The sequence below is a fragment of the Schistocerca gregaria genome, chromosome 7 (genome assembly GCF_023897955.1).
Source record: "Schistocerca gregaria isolate iqSchGreg1 chromosome 7, iqSchGreg1.2, whole genome shotgun sequence".
NCBI lineage: Eukaryota > Metazoa > Arthropoda > Insecta > Orthoptera > Acrididae > Schistocerca > Schistocerca gregaria.
In genome coordinates this window covers 423,863,298-423,884,925 of record NC_064926.1, presented here as the reverse complement: position 1 = coordinate 423,884,925, position 21,628 = coordinate 423,863,298, and positions in this window count along the sequence as shown.

Here is a 21,628-nt window from a genome sequence, read left to right as displayed (position 1 = left end):
ACAGCCCTCTCGCAGTGTCCGGAGCAAGTATGGTGGGTCTGACACACCGGTGTCAATGTGTTCTTTTTTCCATTTCCAGGAGTGTATATTGAACTTACATTTACCAAGAAACAATAAACAGAAAACTCAAAACTGCATTTTCTACCAGGGAATAAAACTGTACAATAAACTGCCAAAGGATATTAAAGAATTTACTAAAAGAAACGTACATAAAGAGACAGTTAAAAAGTACATGTTAAGCAATACATTCTATAGATTGAAGGATTATTTAGATAACACAAAGTAGGGGTTTCGTGAAAAATTTGGCAGAATTAAACAATAATAACCATAATAAAACACTTTGACACTAATTTTGTCCTCCTTTTTTTCTATTCTGAATACCTTATTCCCAAAGGTGTGTATTGTGTAATACTAAAACCTTATGATCTTTCTGAGAACGACGTCTCACTCGTTATAGAGGGGTGTAGCGGATGGGAAGTTGAGGTACACAAAATGGTCCTGCCGACAGCTGACAGTGTGTTTGCTGCTATGAGACAATATATGCCTAGTGTATGTTGTGTGTGTAATTTCTGGGAGTGAGAAGTGAATGATCAGTGTAGCATTAGCCTTTTACATTATTACATAATTTATTTATAGAACGGTACTGTGCACTATGGATAAACCGAATAGGGCAGCACTGTTTTATACAGCATGGCCTTGTATTCGTGAGAGTGGAGGCTCCAACCCTCGTCCAGCCATCCTACCTTAGGTTTTCTATGGTTTCCCTAAATTCTTTCAGGCAAATGCTGGCATGGCTCCTACTATAAGGTCACGACCGTCTATCTACCCCTTCTTGTCGCTCTAGACCTGTAATTCTGTAAACGTCTTTGTATGTGAATCAATTTATTTTTGTTGTTCTTAAACTGTAATATCAAGACATTTCCAGTATCCTTATAAAAGAGACCTGTGGATGAATAAAACTACGGCTAGTACTACATTTTATATGGTTTCTCAGGTTTAGTTGTGGATCCAAAAGCGTGAGATTACGTTTCTTTGTTCCAATCGGGGCTCTGTCCAGACATGCAATGATCAGTATCGGTCTTTCACTGAGTCATCCGTGGATATATATCGAACTCCACGTTACTTTCAAACTTATTTAATAGTATTATGGGTATTTGAAAGTATTTGGGTTCTTGAGAGAAATTTTTACTCTGCAGCGGCGTGTGTGTTGATATAAAAATTTCTGGCAGATTAAAACTGTGTGCCGAACCGAGACTGTAGCTCATGACCTTTGTCGGGCAAGTGCTCTACCAACTGAGCTACTCAAGCATGAGTTACAGCTCCCCTTCACAGCTTTATTTCCGCCAGTAACTCGTCTGCTATCTTACAAACTTCACAGAAGTTCCCCTGTAGACCTTGCAAGACTGGCACTCGTCGAAGAAAGTATATTGCTGAGACATTGCTCAGCCACAGCCTGGGGAATGTTTCTGGAATGATATGTTCACTATGCAGCGGAATGTGCGGTGATATGAAACTTTCTGGCAGATTGTAACTGTGTGCCCGACCGAGACTCGAACTCAGAAACTTTGCCTTTCGAGGGCAAGTGCCAACTGAGCTACCAAAGCAAGACTGACGACCCCTCTTCACAGCTTTACTTCCGACAATAACTTTCGCCAGTACATGTGGAAGATAGGAGACGAGGTACCGGATAGCTTCAGTTGGTAGAGAACTTGGGGGGGGGGGGGGGGGGAGACAAAGACGCCGAGTAAGAGTGTCGATCTGGCACACAATTTTACAAGGGTCAGTCAAAAATTAATGCTTCGTATTTTTTTTTTCTACGTTTAATTGTCAGGAAATTTAAATGCAATTACATAGGTTGAAAACCACAACATTGAGGATCATTTTGTCATTTTTCAATGTAATCTCCGCCCATCTCTACAGTTTTGGTCCATCTTTGAACAAGGGCATGTATCCCAGCACGGTAAAAATCACAGCTCTGCTTCCTAAGCCATTGACGCACGGATGTTTTGACGGCCTCCTCATCTTCAAAATGAATCCCACGATGAGCTTCTTTTAGTGGCCCGAACAGATGGAAGTCTGATGGTGCCAGGTCAGGGCTGTATGGGGGATGAGGCAAAACTTCCCATCCAATTTTGACAATCTCGTCAGAGGTGTGACGACTGGTGTGTGGTCTTGCATTGTCATGCAAAAGAAGAACATCTGCCATTGATTTTGTTGGGCGAACTCGCTGAAGACGTGCTTTAAGTTTTTTGAGGGTTGTGACGTATTGAACAGAATTTATTGTGCATCCCTGCTCCAAAAAATCAACCAGAATCACACCCTCTGTATCCCAGAAAACTGTTGCCATAACTTTCATTGCTGATCGCACAGTTTTGAATTTTTTCTTCCTCGGCGAGCTTGTGTGACGCCACTCCATTGACTGCCTCTTTGATTCGGGTTCAAAAAAATGCACCCATGTTTCGTCCCCGGTCACAATTTTTTTCAGAAACTCATCTCCCTCCAAACGGAAGCGCTGCAAGTGTTGGGAGGCTATTGTTTTCCTTGCCTCTTTATTCTGATCGGTTAACATTCTTGGAACCCACCGTGCACAAACTTTTGAGTACCCCAATTGTTTAATAATCGTGATCACACTGCCTTTACTAAGAGAAATAATGCGACACACTTCATCTGCAGTCACCTGACGGTCACCACGAATGATGTCATCAACTTGCTGAATGTTGTGTGGAGTCACTGCACTCACCGGCCTGCCGCTCCGCTTTTCGTCAGTCAATGGTGTTTGCCCTTCAGCTTCCTTACAACGACGAACCCATCGTCTAACAGTGCTGACATCCACTGTCACAACACCATACACCTTCTTCAGTCTTTCATGAATGCGTATGGGCGTTTCACCTTCTGCATTCAAGAATTCAATCACACAACGCTGTCTCAAACGAACATCGATGTCGGCCATCTTACAAACTTCTGCTGTGCTGCCACCTGTTGACACAGAAAGTTACTACTGCAGTGGATTGCAGAAGGAGGTTTGAGGAATGGCGCCAAATTCAAATTTTTCACTTACCTTAATTTTTTTAAGTAGAAAAAAAAATGGGAGGCATTACTTTTTGACCGACCCTCGTAATCTGCCAGGAAGTTTATTTGGGGTCTTTTCTGAGTCTGTGAACATGTGGTATTTGTCAACATGAGATCCGATTGTGGACATTTATATCTCTGATTCAGAATTAACTACGTTTATTTTGACTAGTAATTGAAACTGACTTGAAATCTCTCATGCATTATTTTTTCGTGAACTCATTCTTTACGATTTCGGGCTATTAGAGTTAAGCGCTCGTGTAGCCTTTGTCCTGAGTAGTAGAAGCTGCGAGCACAACTTCCTGTAAATGATCTACTTCAGCAGAGTCCTAGCCATTTAAAACTGTCTTCAGCAGATAAAATACATAGCCGATTTTCGGTCCAATAAAGATAAGTCGTGGGTTGAAGAGAGTTCGAGAAAATCCTGTTGCTGTTAACATTTCGAGAAGTTACATTTGAGCAGTTCATTCTGTTGTTAGTAGGTGTTAGTCCATACGAAAAGCAGTTCCTTCTGCATTTGACACTTATTTCTATAACAAAAGATCCATTCACACTCGTAGGTTACTTTAACTACTTTGAAAGTTCCTGTATACTCCAATGTTTGTTATTCCAGTCTTCGATCACAATATCAATTCCTTTGACGATGACCGGTTTTGCCAGCCGCTGTGGCCGAGCGGTTCGAGGTGCTTCAGTGCGGAACCGTGATGTTGCTACGGTAGCAGGTTCGAGTCTTGCCTAGGGCATGAATGTGTGAGATGTCCTTAGGTTATTAGGTTTAAGTAGTTCTAAGTCTAGTGGACTGTTGACCTCAAATTTCAAGTCCCATAGTGCTTAGAGCCATTTGAACCATTTGAAGACCGGTTTCAGTCAATAATGACCTTCTTCAGATCTGCTCTACACCATGTCCTAATGTGATAACGTCGTAATAGCATAGCCTTATCGCATTAGGACATAGTTTAGAACAGATCTGAAGATGGTCATTATTGACTGAAACCGGTCATCGTCAAAGGAATTGATATTGTGATCAAAGACGGGAATAAAAAACATTTGACAGTATTGGCGATCACTGTTCATATTCGCGACTATGTCACAGCTGGTTATCCTGTGTACTCCATGGCTCTACAAAAATTCGCTTACCACATATTTTGTTGACAGTAATGAGATCGCGTAGTTTGTTAATTCATGAGCCAAATCTTATTGAAAGATATTAGTCTATTAGCCATTAAAATTGCTACACGACGAAGATGACGTGCTACAGACGCGAAATTTAACCGACAGGAAGAAGATGCTGCGATATGCAAATGATTAGCTTTTCAGAGCATTCACGCAAGGTTGGCGCCAGTGGCGACACCTGCAAGGTGCTAACATGTGGAAAGTTTCCAACCGATTTCTCATACACAAACAGCAGTTGACCGTCGTTGCCTGGTGAAACGTTGTTGTGATGCCACGTGTAAGTAGAAGAAATGTCTACCATCACGTTTCCGACTTTGATAAAGGTCGGATTGTAGCCTATCGCGAATGCGGTTTATCGTATTGTGACGTTGCTGCTCGCGTTGGTCAAGATCCAATGACTGTTAGCAGAATATGGAATCGGTGGCTTCAGGAGGGTAATACGGAACGCCGTGCTGGATCCCAACGACCTCGTATCACTAGTAGTCGAGATGACAGGCATCTTATCCACACGGCTGTAACGGATCGTGCAGCCACGTTTCAATCCCTGAGTCAACAGATGAGGACGTTTGCAAGACAACAATCATCTGCACGAACAGTTCGACGACGTGTGCAGCAGCATGGACTATCAGCTCGGAGACCATGGCTGCGGTTACCCTTGACGCTGCGGTTACCCTTGACGCTGCTTGACGTCGAACCTGGGTGCACGAATGGCAAAACGTAGTTTTTTCGGATGAATCCAGGTTCTGTTTACAACATCACGGTGGTCAAAAAAATGTCTCTGAGCACTATGGGACTTACCTTCTAAGGTCATGAGTACACTAGAACTTAGAAGTACTTAAACTTAACTAACCTATGGACATCACACACATCCATGTCCGAGGCAGGATTCGAATTTGCGCCCGTAGCGGTCGCGCGGTTCCCGACTGTAGCGCCTTTAACCGCTTGTCCACCCCGGCCGGCTCATGGTGGTCATATCCGTGTTTGGCGACATCGCGGTGAACGCACATTGGAAGCGTTTATTCGTCATCGCCATACTGGCGTATCACCTGGCGTGATGGTACAGGGTGCCATTGGTTACAAGTCTCGGTGACCTCTTGTTCGCTTTGACGGCACTTTGAACAGTGGACGTTACATTTGAGATGTGCTATACGACCCGTGGCTCTACCCTCCATTCGATCCCTGCGAAACCCTACATTACAGCAGGATAATGGACGAACGCATGTTTTGCGGTCCTGTACGGGCTTTTCTGGATACAGAAAATGTTCGACAGCTGGCCTGGCCAGCACATTTGTAAGTAGGTTGTTTAGGTTTTCTTATTGGTAACGCCGCATAGCGCTCTATATGAAAAATCACTGGCTGTGCTGTGTGCAGTCTGTGGCTAGTTTGCATTGTTGTCTGCCATTGTAGTGTCGGGCAGCGGCAGCTGGATGCTAACAACGCGTAACGTTGGGCAGTTGGAGGTGAGCCGCCAGCAGTGGTGGACGTGGGGAGAGAGATGGCGGAGTTTTGTAATTTGTAAGACTGGATGTCATGAACTATCATATATATTTTGACTATTAAGGTAAATACACTGTTTGTTCTCTATTAAAATCTTTCATTTGCTAACTATACCTATCACTAGTTAGTGCCTTCCGTAGTTTGAATCTTTTGTTTAGCTGGCAGTAGTGGTGCTCGCTGTATTGCAGTAGTTCGAGTAACGAAGATTTTTTGTGAGGTAAGTGATTTGTAAAAGGTATAGGTTAATGTTAGTCAGGGCCATTCTTTTGTAGGGATTATTGAAAGTCAGATTGCGTTGCGCTAAAAATATTGTGTGTCAGTTTAAGCACAGTCTTGTATAAATTTTTCACATGGGACGTTTCACATTCTCCAGATCTCTCACCAATTGAAAACATCTGGTCAATGGTGGACGAGCAACTGGCTCGTCACAATACGTCAGTCACTACTCTTGATGAACTGTGGTATCGTGTTGAAGATGCATGGGCAGCTGTACCTGTACATGCCATCCAAGCTCTGATTGACTCAATGCCCATGCGTATCAAGACCGTTATTACGGCCAGAGGTGGTTGCTCTGGGTACTGATTTCTCAGGATCTATGCACCCAAATTGCGTGAGAAAGTAATCACATATCAGTTCTAGTATAAAATATTTGTCCAATGAATACCTGTTTATAATCTGCATTTCTTCTTAGTGTAGCAATTTTAATGGCCAGTAGTGTACTTTAAGCGCATTAATACTGGATCGCAACTCATATGCGCTCTTAGCTACCTAAAAGCTGCAGCAGCGAAGGCTTTCAAAGCTTAGGACTGCCCCTAGTACACCTAGTACACGTATGGCGCTGTTGCCTTCCCGCATACAGCGATGCAGAGGAGTGCGAAGCGACGTTTCCTGCAAGCCGAGCTCCCTGCAGGCTGTGCTCCCACGGCGAGTTTCAGACGGCGTCTCGGCTTGCGTGACCACGAGGCGTTTTCTTTCCGCCTCGTGCCCCGGCCTGCTGCACGCTCTGTTTATGGCGTCGCATGAAGACTTTATTTTCTCTCATTGCAATAACCTGCAGCTCTCTGTTACTGCGAGGAAGCTCTCGCGAGGCAGGGCAGCTCGGCAACAGCCAAATATTGTAGTATCACGTTCATTTTAAACGATTTATTTTTCATTCAGCTTTATCTTTGATTAGCATTCTGGAAAGAAGCAAAAGTCATCGCTATGCTGAATGAAACCCGGAAAGACTGGAGATAACCCAATGAACTACAGACCAGTATCCCTGCTATGTACTTCCTGTAAATTATTCGAGACAATATTACTGACTAGATTAATTCCGTACATTGACGCCAACCTTCCAACATACCAAGCCGGTTTTCGAGCAAACAGAAATTGTTGCGATCAAGTGCTGTCCCTTACAATCTACACAGAGAAAGGCTTCTAAAACAAGATGAAAATTAAATTGCTTCTCGTAGATCTTCCCTCAGCTTACGATACAGTGTGGATCGAAGGGCTATTGTTCAAGCTAACTAGAATCATGAAATGCAAACAGACCCACACACTACTCAAGAACATGTTAAAAGGCAGGAAATCAAAGTCTCACTTCATGGCACGAACAACAAGAGCGTGATTCTGAATGATGGTCTGCCACAGGGCTCGACACTAGCACCCATTCTCTTCAACCTGTATACAGCTGACATGCCAGAAACCAAATCACGTAAATTTGCATACGCTGACGACCTGGCCGTCGTATATCAAGGTAAAAATTTCAACAATCTCGACGAAACAATGAATGCATACCTGGAAACCCTGAACACATACGGGGGGCGACAATAAAGTAATGAGACTGATTTTCTTTGCAAGATGTGGCAACCCTGCAGTCTTCCGTAGGGACAATATCTTTGACCTCAGTCTATAAGCTGCTTCTAGTCCAAGCGGCACATCAATACAGCTCCTCAGTCGTGAGTTGTGCTGTAATGAGTTAACACGTGTTTGTGTCTCTCCTCACGGAAATGGAACCGCATAATATTGTGCAACGGTGTTCCATTTCTTTTTGGGTCAAATTGGGTGAAAACGCGAAGACAACTTACGGAAAGCTTCAGAAGGCTTTTGGAGAGGAGGTTATGTCAAGAGCTCAAGTTTTTCATTGGCATAAAATGTTTAGTGAAGGCAGAACCAATGAAGAAGATGAAGACCTCAGTGGAAGACCATCAACCTCACGGACAGATGCCAACTTGGCCAGGGCGCGTGAACTCGTACGATCTGGTCGAAGATTGTCTGTGAAAATGGTTGAAGAGGAACTGAATATCAATCATGAAATGGTTCGTCTAATAATAACTTAAGATCTTGGTATGTGAAAGATTTGTGCAGAAACGGTCTCCAAAAATCTCACACCACAACAGAGAGAAACACGGAAAAATTTGGCAGCCGATCTGTTATAGCAAACGGAAATCAATCCAGAATTGTTGAGCTGTGTTATCACTAGTGATAAAAGTTGGTTTTTTCAGTACGATCCTGAGAAAAAACGGCAAAGTTCGCAATGGTGCTCAAAGGGATCACTCAGACCAAAAAAAGCTCACACGTCAAAGTCAAAAGTGAAATGAATGCTTGTGTGCTGCTTTGATTCCATGGGAATTGTTCATAAAGAGTGGGCACCTCCTGGACAAACAGTTAACCAATATTACTACAAAGTAATTTTAGAAAGACTTTGTAAAAGAGTTCTTCATGTCCGTGCCGACATTGCTGATAATTGGATTCTGTATCACGATAATGCGCCATCTCATACTGCTCTGTCAGTATAGCAATTTTTAACCTCAAAACAAATTTCAGTACTACCACAGCCACTTATTCACCACATATCGCTCCGTGCGACTTTTTTCTATTTCCAAGAGTCAAAACGGCGGTCAAGGGACACCATGTTCCAACAACACAGGATGTCCAAAAAGCTTTGACGAGGGTCTTGATATTACAGAAGATAGGTTCCAGAAATATTACAATCAGTGGCAGAAGCGCTGGAAAAAGTGTGTGCAATCAGAAGGGAACTACTTTGAAGGAGACAACACTGAACTTGACATAAGTGGTAAGCAACATTTTTTTTTTCACATCAGTCTCATTACTTTATTGTCGCACCTATTATTACTCCATGTGGCACCTACACCCAAACCCCAGCAAAATAACCCGCACAATAATGCACGTTAACAACAGAGAACCACATAGAAAATTACAGCTTTCTATGAATGGACAGCATATCAGACACGAGAATAAGACTAAATACTTGGGTGTGAAAATAGATCGCACTCTAACATGCAATGCACACCTAGAAGACACAAAACAGAAACTAAAATCCCCCAATGCTATCCTTTCGAAACTGGCTCGAACGACATAGTAATTGAGGACATCAGCACTAGCTCTTGTCTACAGCGTAGCTGAATACTGCTCACCAGTCTTGATGAGGAGTTCAACTGAGGGAGACAGTGCGAATAATCTCGGGAACACTCAGAGCCACCCCCTGTGCCTTGCTTCCTGTCCTAGCCAACATGGAGCCCCCTGAAACCAAGCGATCACAGCTAACCCTAAGAACATACCAAAAGTCCTAGACAACCACGACCTCCCTATCCACGAACATCTAACAGCTACAAACAGGCTTAAATCCAGGACAGCTTTCTGGAAAATCGGTGAAGAGGTTCAAGGTTTTAACTCAAAACCAACCTGGAACGGAACTATGGGCCACAAGTGCACACAAGAACTGCGATTTGGTGGACGACCCCAACAAGATGATTGAAGGACTCAATTTTCCAAGGAAACTGTGGACAACACTGAAAAGCATAAGAACAGGTGTCTGCAGATGAAAGCAATTAATGAGGAAATGGGGCCTGTTAGCTTTGAATGTGATTGTCCATACATCGTCTTCCCGGCTGTTGTCAATTTGGTTGACCTGGAACCACTACTACTCGGTCAAGTAGCTCCTCAATTGGCATCTCGAGGCTGGGTACACCTCGTACCAGCCCGCCCATCAAGAAAAAATCCCTGGCGGTACCAGGAATCGAACTCGGTTCGTCCACTTAGCATTCAGCTTTTCTGGTCACTCAACTACAGAAGAGAACCACCAGCCTTGATAGTGCCTTCAATTCTGCGAGAAAGAGAGTCGACAAGTTTCTTCATATATGCCACATACAGTTCAAGTAACAAATTGAAGGTCAAATCTGATAGACAAATCAAATTACGGGGATGTGCACCACTACGTTTTACGGGCTATGTCAAATTCGCAGACATTCCCTCTGCAGCTGAGACCCGGCGATTCAAGGGACCGTTCAAGCTGCGACAGGCTACCTCAGTGCTTGGCGAACCAGAAACGTAAGCGTGCAGCGTTATGGACACACCTTTTTATGACCTCGGAAGACTGCAAACAGCACACTCATCGCGATGATGTAGAATAGAGGGAAAAATAAGGTTTCAGAGACTGCTCAAATAAACATTGTGGTTCACGTTCATGGTAACGTGACTGGGTGGATCCAAGAAATGGTGAGAAAAACACCCCCAAAACATCACGGAAACACGTCTGCCATTACCAACACCCTCTACACACCATAAGTTAAATGGTCTCATTGGGCCTGCCGTGAATTCGACACCTGCATAATTTTAATCGGAGCAGAATCTCGACTCGTCGGGCCACAGTACACGCCTCCTGTCCAGTTTCTGTGGTGCTGGACCCAACGAAGACGTACAGCTTCTTGTGCTGCTGTTAATAATGGCCTTTTGCGAAGTACCTAACTCCTGTTGCCCTTTGCATGCACTTCCCTTCATAATGTTCCCTCGGTAACTGTGATGGACCTTCATACACTAAACAGCAGCAACTGCTGTCGAGCTGAAACCGATTCTCACTGATTAGGTGCGACACTCGTCTCCGGTCCCTGAAGGCTATGATAAACTTACTATAACTGTTCTTAAGCTGTGTTACATGCTTGTGAGAGCTACTCCATTTCTTCTAGACAGGCTGAACAGTCTGTGTCGATGCACCAAAATATCGCTCACCTTCATCTAGAGTGAGGCTATGGTAGAAACATACGACAGCTGCTTTCTATCACGTTTCCCCGTCGACCCATCTTACTGTGTAGGTTCCATACAGCGGACTGGCGCGCACATACACCACTTCTCTGCCATGATTTACGTTAGTGGTGCGGCCACATGACTACTTGGCGTCAGTTTCACATCATCGACAGCATGCTAAGGCAACAAATTGCCTCTATTAAGGGGGGGGGGGGGTGAGTTTCTGTTTGGTTTGGTGACAGATAAAGCAAATATAGAAACCAGAACAATAGTCTGCCACAAAGTAGTATGCTAGTACAGTGTCTACACAAACAATGATTAAATTCTCAAGGAAAGCAGACATTTTTCTTGTGCAGAATAGATAGAAGATAATAATGACAAAAACCTTTTCTGTTATAGCAGCATACTAAGGTTATAATGCAGAGAGTACAGATCTTTCATAAAATGAAATACGTAACTTTTATCTGCGTTCAAGGTCAGAACGATTAGAGTCTTAGGTATCATGGGAAGCATCCAGGTAGCTGGAAATTATTTTAGACGGAAATAACCTGTGTTCTAGTCTATAGTCACAATTATTTAATTATTATTTTGCCTATTGGCTACCGGTTTCGGTACGCAGTACCATCCTCGGGCCACCCCCTGGTATGCGGTCGTCACGCTTGCATTACAATTACAGTCTAACACAAGAAAACGACGCACCACTAAGGAATAATCCGAAAGGGATGGAAATGGTAGATGTGATGTGCCTGTAGAGCCAAACAAATGATTACAGTTTCAGAAAAACTGGATGATTTATTCAAGAGAAAGAGCTCCAAGTCAGCAACAAGTTATTCCGCTTATGCGGAGGGGTATCGTGCCAAATTATGTCTAATTGGCGCCTTAGATAGTCGGAAATCCCCACTGCTTGGAAGGCCCTGCCCATAATGCTCCCAAAGTTCTAAATTGGAGAGAGATCCGGAGATCTTGCTGGCCAAAGTAGACTTTGGCAAAGCTCGAAGACAAGCAATAGAAACACTCGCGGTGTGCGGGCAGCATTATCTTACCCAACAAAACGGGACGTAGAATATGTCCGACGTACCACTGTGCTGTAAGGCTGCCGCGAATGACAAAGGCCGCTGCTATGAAAAGAAATGGCACCCCAGAGCATCACTCCTGGCTGTCAGGTTGGTTCAAAAAATGGTTCAAATGGCTCTGAGCACTATGGGACCTAACATCTGAGGTCATCAGTCCCCTAGAACTTAGAACTACTTAAACCTAACTAGCCTAAGGACATCACACACAACCATGCCCGAGGCAGGATTCGAACCTGCGACCATAGCAGTGGAGCGGCTCCAGACTGAAGCTCCGGCGTCAGGTTGGTATTCCACCACTGTCCGGGCCGTCTCCACACACTTCGCTGGTCATCGGGACTAAGACATTCCTACTCCAGTCAGTGAGACTCCAGGCAGAAGACGTGTCTGGAGATGTCCCGGGCGGCAGTGGGATATTGACTGTCGTTCGCCACACGACCCCAAAATCAAGAGTGATGATTAGGACTGAGATTTCTTTTCATTGCAGGACCCCTTCGATTATCATCCATGGCACCCTTACTGTACTGTGTTATACGCCTCCTTTTGTTGCCCTGCATGGCAAGTCTTCCTGGGATTACATTTCAGCAAGATAACGCCCGCTCGCACAGGGCGAGAGTTTCTACAACTCTTTTTGGTTGCCAAACCTGACCTTGGCCTACAAGATAGCTGGCTCTCTCACCGACTGAGAATGTTTACAGTTTTATAGACGGGGCCCTCCAGTCAGCTCGGGATTCTGAAGATCTAACGCGCCAGTTGGACATAATTTGACACGATATCCCCCAAAAGAACATCGAACAATTCTGTCAGTCTTGTTATTGACTTGTTCAATTCGTGAAACGCTTTCTCGTGAATAAATCATCCAGTTTTTCTAAAATTGTAATCATTTGTTTGTTGTATATACAGGGTGGTCCATTGATCGTGACCGGTCCAAATATATCACGAAATAAGCGTCAAATGTAAAAACTACAAAGAACAAAACTTGTCTAGCTTCAAGGGGGAAACCAGATGGCGCTATGGCCGTCTAGATGGCGCTGTCATAGGTCAAACGGATATCAACTGCGTTTTTTAAAATAGTGACTCCCATTTTTATTACATATTCGTGTAATACGTAAAGAAATACCAATGTTCTAGTTGGACCACTTTTTTCGCTTTGTGACAGATGGCGCTTTAATAGTCACAAACATATGGCTCACAATTTTAGACGAATAGTTGGAAACAGGTAGGTTTTTTAAATTAAAATACAGAACGTAGGTACGTTTGAACATTTTATTTCCGTTGTTCCAGTGTGATACATGTACCTTTGTGAACTTATCAGTTCTGAGAATGCATGCTGTTACAGCGTGATTACCTGTAAATACTACATTAAAGCAATAAATGCTCAAAATGATGTCCGTCAACCTGAGTGCATTTGGCAATACGTGTAACGACATTCCTCTCGACAGCGAGTAGTTCGCCTTCAGTAATGTTCGCACATGCATTGACAATCCTCTGACGCATGTTGGCAGGTGTTGTCGGTGGATCACGATAGCAAACATCCTTCAACTTTCCCCACAGAAAGAAATCCGGGGACGTCAGATACGGTGAACATGCGGGCCATGGTATGGTGCTTCGACGACCAATCCACCTGTCATGAAATATGCTATTCAATACCGCTTCAACCGCACGCGAGCTATGTACCGGACATCCATCATCTTGGAAGTACTTCGCCATTCTGTCATGCAGTGAAACATCTTGTAGTAACATCGGTAGAACATTACGAAGGAAATCAGCATACAGTGCACCATTTAGATTGCCATCGGTAATATGGGGGTCAATTATCCTTCCTCCCATAATGTCGCACCATACATTAACCCGCCAACGTCGCTGGTGTTCCACTTGTCGTAGTCATCGTGGATTTTCCATTACCCAATAGTGCATATTATGCCGGTTTACGTTACCGCTGTTGCTGAATAACGCTTCGTCGCTAAGTAGAACGCGTGCAAAAAATCTGTCCTCGTCCAGTAGTTTCTCTTGTGACCAGTGGCAGAACTGTACACGACGTCCAAAGTCGTCGCCATGCAATTCCTGGTGCATAGAATTATGGTAAGGGCGCAATCAATGTTTATGTAGCATTCTCAACACCGACGTTTTTGAGATTCCCGATTCTCGCGCAATTTGTTTGCTACTGATGTGCGGATTATGCGCGACAGCAGCTAAAACACCTACTTGGACATCATCATTTGTTGCAAAATCGTGGTTGACGTTTCACATGTGGCTGAACACTTCCTGTTTCCTTAAATAACGTAACTATCCGGCTAACGGTCCGGACACTTGGATCATGTCGCCCAGGATACCGAGCAGCACACATAGCACACGCTCGTTGGGCATTTTGATCACAATAGCCATACATCAACACGATCTTTTCCTCAATTGGTAAACGGTCCATTTTAACACGGGTAATGTATCACGAAGTAAATATTGTCCGCACTGGCGGAATGTTACGTGATACCACGTCCTTATAAGTTTGTGACTATTACAGCGCCATCCATCACAAAGCGAAAAAAGTGGTCCAACTAAAACATTCATATTTTTTTACGTACTGTAATAAAAATGGGGGTTCCTATTTTTTAAAAAATGCAGTTGATATATGTTTGACCTATGGCAGCGCCATCTAGCGGGCCAACCATAGCGCCATCTGGTTTCCCCCATGAAGCTAGACGAGTTTCGTGCTTTGTAGCTTTTCGTTTGATGCTTGATGTTTCCGGAAACATCCCCAGGCTGTGGCTAAGCCATATCTCCACAATATCCTTTCTAGTTCTGCAAGGTTCGCAGAAGAGCAACTGTGAAGTTTGGAAGGTAGGAGACAAGGGTGCTGGCGAAATTAAAGTTGAGAGGAAAGGTCGTGTGTCGTGCTCGGGTAGCTCAGTTTCTAGAGCACTTGCACGCGAGAGGCGAAGGTCCCGAGTTCGAGTCTCGGTCGGGAACACAGTTTTAATCTGCCAAGAAGTTTCATATCAGCGCACACTCCGCTGCACAGTGAAAATCTCATTCTGGTGACGATTGCTTATCAGGGAATGGCCCGCAGGTAGTACTGTGTACCGAAACCGGTAGCCAGTGTCCTTTATGTATTTGGCCTCCAGTAGCTAGCGGCTATATAGCCAGCTAAACGTTAAATACGAGACATTTTACAAGAAGCGTTATTCAAAGAAAGTAGAATGGTGTCACTCGTAAGAAACTCTACTTTCGGACGTCGTAACTGTTGCAGAAAGAATTCTGCACATGCAGAGCGAATGTGATTGATGTCACCTTTTGTCGTATTATCACAGTCACAGAGCATGGTCTGAGAAATTCCAGTGTAGTGGAGGTGTGTCCGAAAGCTTCCGTGGTTGAATCTCATACGGCAGGTAGTTTATATCAGCCATGTGGTTAAGCGAAGATAGCGAAACCAGGGTCTACGTGTGACAACAATCAAACACAGGTGTGATATCTTCCTGTGAATAGTTGAGAACCTTGAAGTTCTCTTGTCATTGTTGAAAGACATTCTGCAAGGCAAACGGTACAGTTCAGTGGATGAAAGTTTGAGGTCGATGTTCCGGACTTTGTGGTTTCTTTAGCGAGATTATGAACTTCTTCATTATGAATTACGCCGCAGTGAGATTTAACCCATAGGAATTCCATCGTCTGCCTTTCGATTTCACACTGGATGCATTGCCGAATGATTCCCAAGATGAGGCTGCTGGTTTTGGAATTCAACTTTTTATGCGTCGAAGACTGTAAAGTCGGCATAGAGTAAGATAAAAATGAGGAGCTTGGAAACCTGAAGGGAACTAACAAATTTTAAGGCATCTAGCATGGCTACAGCTTTCGCAGAAGAAAATCGAAATTCCCTTCGGCAGTTGCAACATTTCTGAGACATGTATTGAGATGTATTTGTGGACAGAGATAGGTACATCTTACAATTTCTTCCTCTCTTAACCAAGAACCATCAGTATATACGTAAAAAAATTCATGCCATTTCTGTTACACAAAGCACATAATATCACGATTGATGAGTGGATTTTCCGTTAGTAACATGCCGTCTAAATGTAAACGCACTTCATTGGAGAGGTCTGAATAATTGTGCATATAGACGGGGAGCGGACTTGTGCTGAGAATTTTTGTTGACAGGTGACCCCATGTTCTACAGCGAATCACTAGAGCAGGGGGAGGCGCTATTCCGGTAAATGAAGTCGAGGGCCTGCAGTTTGGATCGCTAAGTATGATTTAAAAAGGACATCCTACCGAGTAGTAATCTGTCTGCATCAATTGCCCTCTGATATGTAAGGGCGTATCTTGGGCTTTAATTAAGAGAGTGTTCTCAGGCGGCCGGCCAGAGTGAACGAGCGGTTCTAGGCGCTACAGTCTGGAACCGCGCGACAGCTATGGGCGCAGGTTCGAATCCTGCCTCGGGCATGGATGTGTGTGATGTCCTTAGGTTAGTTAGGTTTAAGTAATTCTAAGTTCTAGGGGACTGATGACCTTAGCAGTTAAGTCCCATAGTGCTCAGAGCCATTTAAACCATTTGTTCTCAGGTGTAGAGCCAATAGCGCCTAAGCACTGTCGAATAAATCTAAAATGAAGTTTGTGCAACTTCCTCCGGATGTTCTTTCGCCCAGTATGGAACGCCACACTACCGTAGTCAAGTTTTCATCGAATTCAGGTTTTTACTACGTCAATAAATGGGTGGGATGAGAGCTCCACTAAACTCGGGAGACTGATAGGATAATATATCGTGCTTTTTCACTGTCATTTGTTACATAGCTAATGTGAGGGACCCACAAAAACCGAGGATCGTAGATGACGCCCAAGAATTGAGCCTGTGATTACATACATACACTCCTGGAAATGGAAAAAAGAACACATTGACACCGGTGTGTCAGACCCACCATACTTGCTCCGGACACTGCGAGAGGGCTGTACAAGCAATGATCACACGTACGGCACAGCGGACACACCAGGAACCGCGGTGTTGGCCGTCGAATGGCGCAATTTGCGCAGCATTTGTGCACCGCCGCCGTCAGTGTCAGCCAGTTTGCCGTGGCATACGGAGCTCCATCGCAGTCTTTAACACTGGTAGCATGCTGCGATAGCGTGGACGTGAACCGTATGTGCAGTTGACGGACTTTGAGCGAGGGCGTATAGTGGGCATGCGGGAGGCCGGGTGGACGTACCGCCGAATTGCTCAACACGTGGGGCGTGAGGTCTCCACAGTACATCGATGTTGTCGCCAGTGGTCGGCGGAAGGTGCACGTGCCCGTCGACCTGGGACCGGACCGCAGCGACGCACAGATGCACGCCAAGACCGTAGGATCCTACGCAGTGCCGTAGGGGACCGCACCGCCACTTCCCAGCAAATTAGGGACACTGTTGCTCCTGGGGTATCGGCGAGGACCATTCGCAACCGTCTCCATGAAACTAGGCTACGGTCCCGAACACCGTTAGGCCGTCTTCCGCTCACGCCCCAACATCGTGCAGCCCGCCTCCAGTGGTGTCGCGACAGGCGTGATTGGAGGGACGAATGGAGACGTGTCGTCTTCAGCGATGAGAGTCGCTTCTGCCTTGGTGCCAATGATGGTCGTATGCGTGTTTGGTGCCGTGCAGGTGAGCGCCACAATCAGGACTGCATACGACCGAGGCACACAGGGCCAACACCCGGCATCATGGTGTGGGGAGCGATCTCCTACACTGGCCGTACACTTCTGGTGATCGTCGAGGGGACACTGAATAGTGCACGGTACATCCAAACCGTCATCGAACCCATCGTTCTACCATTCCTAGACCGGCAAGGGAACTTGCTGTTCCAACAGGACAATGCACGTCCGAATGTATCCCGTGCCACCCAACGTGCTCTAGAAGGTGTAAGTCAACTACCCCGGCCAGCAAGATCTCCGGATATGTCCCCCATTGAGCATGTTTGGGACTGGATGAAGCGTCGTCTCACGCGGTCTGCACGTCCAGCACGAACGCTGGTCCAACTGAGGCGCCAGGTGGAAATGGCATGGCAAGCCGTTCCACAGGACTACATCCAGCATCTCTACGATCGTCTCCATGGGCGAATAGCAGCCTGCATTGCTGCGAAAGGTGGATATACACTGTACTAGTGCCGACATTGTGCATGCTCTGTTGCCTGTGTGTATGTGCCTGTGGTTCTGTCAGTGTGATCATGTGATGTATCTGACCCCAGGAATGTGTCAATAAAGTTTCCCCTTCCTAGGACAATGAATTCACGGTGTTCTTATTTCAATTTCCAGGAGTGTATGTTTATATTGTCATACACTCCCTTCATATCCAGTCTTTTCGAGAAGGCTTCAAGATATCTGCTGACCAAAGCGTGCTACTGTTGTCTGTTGTACCTTTTTCCCTTCTAACTGTAGATTAGAAAGCATCCAAGAGATTGTGTGATTCCAGTAACCACAACAATCGTTGTTTAACTAACCGTTCGAGCGTCTTACCAATGCAAGAGGAAAAACCAGTGGGTCGGCAGGAAGTTGACTGACAAATATGTTTGCCTCTTTTCAAAACTGGGACAATTGTGTGTATTCTCCAGTCTCCCATGAGGAGAGATCCAGAGTTGATTGTACATTACACAAGAGGAGTAGTAATGCATTGGAAGGCACGCTGCATATCATAGCGTGCTGAATATTATCGGCACCTGGAGAGCTGTCTGTGGCTGAGTGAATTATCCTCTTCAGTTCTACTAGGGTAACAGGAGAAACAAGGCAGTCATCACCGTGATGACGATGTGGCAGACATGTGAGCGGTCGAGGACGTACCAAAGGTGGAGAGATTCTATCAGCACATTCTTTTAACCAAGGATTGTATGCAGATCGCGTTTTCCTGAACTTACTGATTTTGTGCCATATTTCTGTAATGTTACTTTCTTTAGTTAATGTGGAGCAAACGTCCATCCACTTCAGCTTCTTTTCGCTCTTAATGACTCTCTTAACATGTGCGTTTATTTCCTTGTATTTCAGGAAATTATTCGTTGATTGCAATAAGGAAATGCAAAACGGCCTTGTGCAACTGCATGAGAGAAGGTATGGTTACACCAAACGGGAGGGGGACTGCAGGCAACCATATATTCTTTCTTCCAAGGAATGGAAGCACAGGCTGCGTCGTTAACGGCGTGAAATAGCATCTTGTAGGATGTCTTCGGGATAATGAGCAGCAGATGCGCTGAACTGACTCTACTAGTATCGACGAGTAGAATGGCCAGGACGCCTGCCCGATTCCATGTAGAGAAAGGAAAAAGTATGCGAGTGCTGTTCATATGACTTGTGGTCTTTATCCCAATTGCGAAGTGATTGGATCCAAGCGAGTCCGGTTTGACGCACCATTTGTCGAAAAACCTGACATCACCAGAACAAAGTGTGATGTCAACAGCAGATCTGTTTAGTGTGGTGCTGGGACCGTCGCAGGAGATCTATCATTTACAATAACGGCCATTATCCTCTATGGTCTGCCACATACCTGTGCCATTCGCATTCGGGCAGTAGGTCCGCGAGCTTGACAGTGAGCATTAAAATCTCCACAGACTATAAACGGAGATGAAACTTCCTGGATTAAAACGGTGTGCCGGTCTGAGACTCGAACTCGGGAGCTTTGTCTTTCGCAGGCAAGTGCTCTACCATCTCAGCTACCCAAGCACGACTCACGACCCGTCCTCACAGCTTCAATACTGTCAGTACCTCGTCTCCTACCTTCCAAACATCACAGAAGATGGAAGCTGTCTAAATACGTTTCCTCATGTATTGTTTTGGACTCTACAACTGGGATGCCCGTACACTGAGGCAATGCTGAGTTCAGCAATAGGAGCCTTGATCTTACCGATTTTGCCTGTAGGTCTGACGAAAGTACATTTATAGGTACTCGTTGGAAAGGAAAGGTAGAGCTTATTAAAAGAGCGACACCGCCTTCATCGTATTGTCGGTCCTGTCGTACTAGCTCATAATCTCGGAAGTAGATATTAACATTTGCTTTAAGCCACATTTCACTCAAGGTAACTGCAAATTAATTGTTCTGGGGAAGTTCTTTCTGAAGAACATCTCTATTAGCTACAGTAGACAGAGCGTTCACTGGAGGACCTTATTATTCATTGTTGGTTTTGTGTAAATGTACTACTTAAGTTACGTTATTTCTAAACTTTCCCCGTTTTGAATAATTAGCCAAGCGATCTGCGAATGACTCTAATAAGCAATGTCAAGATTCATTATCTTTCCCAGCGTGTTCTGTATACCTGCAGGTCGACTGGGGCCCCCACTTTTGTTTTTTGGACAACTCCTATACTAGTATTGAGAAGTTTCTCGGGAATCGAACTGGAATTGTGATTTGATGGATCGTTCTTACATGAGATGTCGATTTCTTCTTCTATACTGAATACGGATTGTGGACATAATTATGTCGCCGATGAATATGGGTTGTCTGTTGTAGTACTAGATAGGCTGGGAGCTTGGCTATAAGCACAGGTGTTGGTGTGGTGTGTATTGGAACAAATCGATTGACTTGGGCCTTGATAGCTATGCAGATGTTGCTTGCTTCAGGTTAGGAAAATTGCTTTGTGGTGTGTTTGTGCGACTGTAGTACACCTTTGGTGGAGGCACAATAATTATTTGGTGTTTAGCTGTTGTGTAGCTCACCTGCTCCTCCCTTCGACTGGTGCCAACAACAGGTGCCTTTCTCAAAAAAGCCGACACAATCCGAGCGTAGGATTGGTTCTCGGAAAACCTGATCTTATCGATTAATGTTAACATATTTAGCATACCACGTAACATTTAAGATTACTTTTTACATGCAACTTCCTGCTTGATTTCTTCACCTGTTAGTGAGACGTCAAAAATTCTTAACGACTCGTCGCTTTATAGTCATGAAACGGTGGATGTAGGCCTCCATGTTTCCAGAATTAGATTCTCACTCTGCAGCGGAGAGTGCGCTGATATGAAACTTCCTGGCAGTTTCATATCAGCGCACACTCCGCTGCAGAGTGAGAATCTCATTCTGGAAACATTCCCCAGGCTGTGGCTAAGCCATGTCTTAGCAGTATCCTTTCTTTCAGGAGTGCTAGTTCTGCAAGTTTCGCAGAAGAGCTTCTGTAAAGTTTGGAAGGTAGGAGACGAGATACTGGCAGAAGTAAAGCTGTGAGTACCGGGCGTGAGTCGTGCTTCGGTAGCTCAGATGGTAGAGCACTTGCACGCGAAGGGCAAAGGTCCCGAGTTCGAGTCTCGGTCGGGCACACAGTTTTAATCTGCCAGGAAGTTTCAGCCTCCATGTTATTTTAATGGAAAAGACGTAGATCCAATAACTATTTGCAGCAGACCCTGAACCCACTTCCACTTTAATTCTGTTTCTCCCTGCGTTACGTACTACTAGGCAAAATAATAAATAAAAAACTGTGAGTATAGACTAGAATATACACACATCAAAAAAAAGTTTTGCATCACCCCGGTTCCCGTAACTCCTGAAGACAGACGTTGACTGTGTATATTGGATCACAGACACAGTCCTTTTGACTGTTCAGAGATGTCACTAAACCCGCCCAAAGATGTAAACAACCACCCTTGAGCACCGAACATGCCTGGGATAGACTGAAAAGGGGTGTTTATGGGCGACGTGACCGACCAACCACTTTAAGGGATCTACGCCGAATCACCTTTCAGGAGTGGAACAGTCTGGACCAACAGTGCCTTGATGAACTTGTGGATAATATGCCACGACGAATGTAGGCATGCATCAATGCAAAAGGACGTGCTACTGGGTATTAGAGGTACCGGTGTGTACAG